A 3,405-nucleotide genomic window follows, 5' to 3' on the forward strand; every position below is an offset into this window, starting at 1 on the left:
ATGCATCGGGATAATGTCTCTCTCCTACGCATGCGCGTTTTCCTTTTTCTCAAATGCACATGCTCCGCTGATGAGACCGTCAGATCTCACAACGTGCATGTGCGCAGACTCAATACCATCCCATTTGCATGCCAAGACCACCTGGTTTTATCGGGCGCATGCGCGTAGGGCTAACTACTCCGGGAATCAGTTTGGCTGCCGCCTCACATAACCAAAACACCTATATTAGGGCATATCCGCTTTCCGGCCCCGGAGCCCCTTTAGAGATAATTGGCGGCAATTAACCTCACTCCGTTTATATAAAGCTCCCAAGCCAGAACACGAGCACCATTCCCAGCGGAGCCGCGGGAGGGGACACATGGATATCGACTCCTACTGAGTTTTGTGAGTATGGCATACAACTGAAAGTGATCAGATGACACTATGTAAGTAGCCCAACATGTTCATTACGGTCATTTTTTCTAGGTTGCAGACTGGCACGACACCCCTAATGTGAGAAGGCTCATGAGGTTTAACATAATGATAAGACAAGTATGCCTTCTATTCAATCCTTGATCATTCCACACCAGATCAAGGTTCATAGAAATAGAGAGTGTTTTTTGTTAAATGTGTGTTTGTCATGTCTATGTTTTCCTTTTTTACAGGGTTCACATTCACTCATAGAATGACAACAACTGTCTAGTGAGCACAACCCACACTTTATTTCTTTCCTAGGTGAGTCCCCCAGGAGAGATACAAGTTGCAGAGGGCATTATTGATGCTCTTTTCTTTTTCTTTTTCCTCAGGTAATGCAACTAGCATTTTACTTTGGAATTTTCGCCGTAGGTACATTGTAGCCTGCATTCTTTTTCATTTTCACTTTTCTGTAAATGTCACCAACTTTTTTACATAGTGAAACGTGAGTAAGGTGGGGATTTGTGCACCCTGTCCTGAAGAAGGAGTTGATCTCCGAAACATGTCGACGCACACAAGAGGTGGTGTATATAATACTACATAGACACCTCGCACTTCACATTTTTACTAGTACCAGCCCGGGGGCCTATTACATTATTTTTTTAGACCAACCCCACGAGCCAGGCACTTTTTAAACTCACTATCACCCCACCACTCACTCACATCTAACCCTCACACACACATGGTCATTGTAATAAGTGCTCCCGAGTAGTCGTAGGTCACAGCACGCCGCATCCCGTAGAGGGGTGCGAAGACCCCAATGATGAAGCATGACACCAAGGGTCCTTTTGGTGTGTGAGGGGTATTTTAAGAAACACTAAGTGCTCGGCACCACTGTAGCGAACATTTCTGCAAACTAAAGGTGGATTCTAGTTATTCACCCCTCCTGACTATAGATTCATTGTTGCCACCACTGTCAGTCTACCACATCCTGTGTAGAGAGGGAAGTATTCAGTCTCTAAAAAATAGGGGTGTTCTAGGCATGCCCCGTCAACCTCAGAGCCAAGCACTAGGGTCTCAATCCATGTAAACGTGGAGACTCTCAGTGGACATTTATGATTTTTATGCTCACTGAGTTAAGGATCTAGAAACCATACAGTAGCTTTTAAGTGACTTGCCTGGAGATCCGCATAAGGCAGGGGAAGCACAGAGACATGCAGAAGACTTCCTGTACCAACATATGCCCCTCCCCATATTAGAATCGCCAGTACTTACTCCCTAGTGGGAGAAGACCAATCATCTGATTGAGGAAAAAGGCAGGAAAGTCAATCTGCATTACCGTGATGTAAGCCTGCTTTATATTCCTCAGCAAAATCTAGTCCCTGCAGTGATTTGGACCACCTGAGCAACTTCAGGTTATCCCCTTCATTGCCATGAGCCACTTGAGGGGCCTGTGATCTTTCTGTACTGCAAACGTTGCGTCAAACAAGTAAGGTTTGAATCTTCGAAGGGCCACGAAATGGCAAAGCAGTCTTTTTCTTCAGCAGACCAGTTCTGCTCACTGGGGTGCAGTCAGAGGCTGATAAAGGCCAGCAGATGCTCCCTTCTCTGCTTATTGAGCTGGGCAAGAACTGCCCCAACTCTCTTGTCTGATGCATCTGTCGTAAAATGAACATCTGACTGCAATCAGAAGCCTTCAAGAAAGGTGCATTGCATTGTGCGGTCTTCTGACACTCTTCAGCCCTGATCACCTTCCTGGGACGCTTCTTAGAAGTCAGTGCTGTGATTGAATCAACTATGGTCCTATAGTTTGCTCCGAAGTTCCGATAGTTACCAGTAAGGGTAAAAAAGGCCCTTACCTGGGTCTGAGTGGTGGGAATCAAGCTTATATAAAGGATACAACAGCCATGATAAAGAAAATTGAGAATCTACCGTTTAATGTGGAAACCCAGTGGCTAGTTACCTTGGATATAGAGGGCCTCTATACGAACATACCACAAGATGCTACCATCAGTATGTTACAGGGTCTCTTGTCTAACAACATGGGCGACTTATCATCACATTCCACATTTATAGTGGACTGTGTCGAGATCATCCTCAAGAATAATATTTTTTTATTCAGACCTGACTACTATAAACAGATCAAGTGGACCGGCATGGGAGCCTTTTTTATGGGAGCGACCTGCTCTCCCAGCCTGGCCTGCCTGTATTTAGCGGCATTTGAAGACAGACACATATTTAATGTAGCGGCACAATTTTATGAAAATATCTTGTGTTGGTCCCGCTACATTGATGATGTTTTCTTTTTGTCGGAAGGCCCGAACTTAAAGTTTACATCCACCATTAACAAAGAGAGTTGGGACTTCTTAGACATCAAGATAAAACACAACACAGGGAAGTTACAGGTAGAACTCTTTACTAAACCCACAGAACTCAATACTATGCTCCACTATCAGAGCATCCATCCAGTATGCCAAAAGAATAATATTCCCTTCGGACAATATTTGAGGATCAGACGTAACTGCACTAACATCAAGGATTTTAACCGACGTGCAGACGTCCTGACTGAGACACTGTTAGAGAGGGGCTATCCTAAGAGACTAACCTGACAGGCATGTAGGAGAGCCAAATATTATGATAGAGACTCACTGTTTAACACTAAAGATCATAATGATACTACAAAAAATCTTTCCTTTTTTGTCACAAATTTCAGCAGTGTCAGCAACAAAGTTAAAAATATCATAAATAGAAACTGGCAATTGTTTTACAATAAGAAAAATGTGAGACTCCCTAAACCCATGTTCTCTTATTGACGTAATCGTACCTTCCGAAATGATCTAGTACAGACCTATAGGAGTTAACCCGTTTGCCGGCAGTGCGGCAGTTTCGAAAAATGGGCGGGGCCGCGTCGGCCATTGGCCGACGGCAGCATGGAAGGGGTTAAACAACATGCAAACAAAGCAGTATCACTAATGCTCCTTTTACTGTAAGAATTGCAGTAACATCATGAAA

Source organism: Lissotriton helveticus, chromosome 1_1 (genome assembly GCF_964261635.1).
Source record: "Lissotriton helveticus chromosome 1_1, aLisHel1.1, whole genome shotgun sequence".
Lineage (NCBI taxonomy): Eukaryota > Metazoa > Chordata > Amphibia > Caudata > Salamandridae > Lissotriton > Lissotriton helveticus.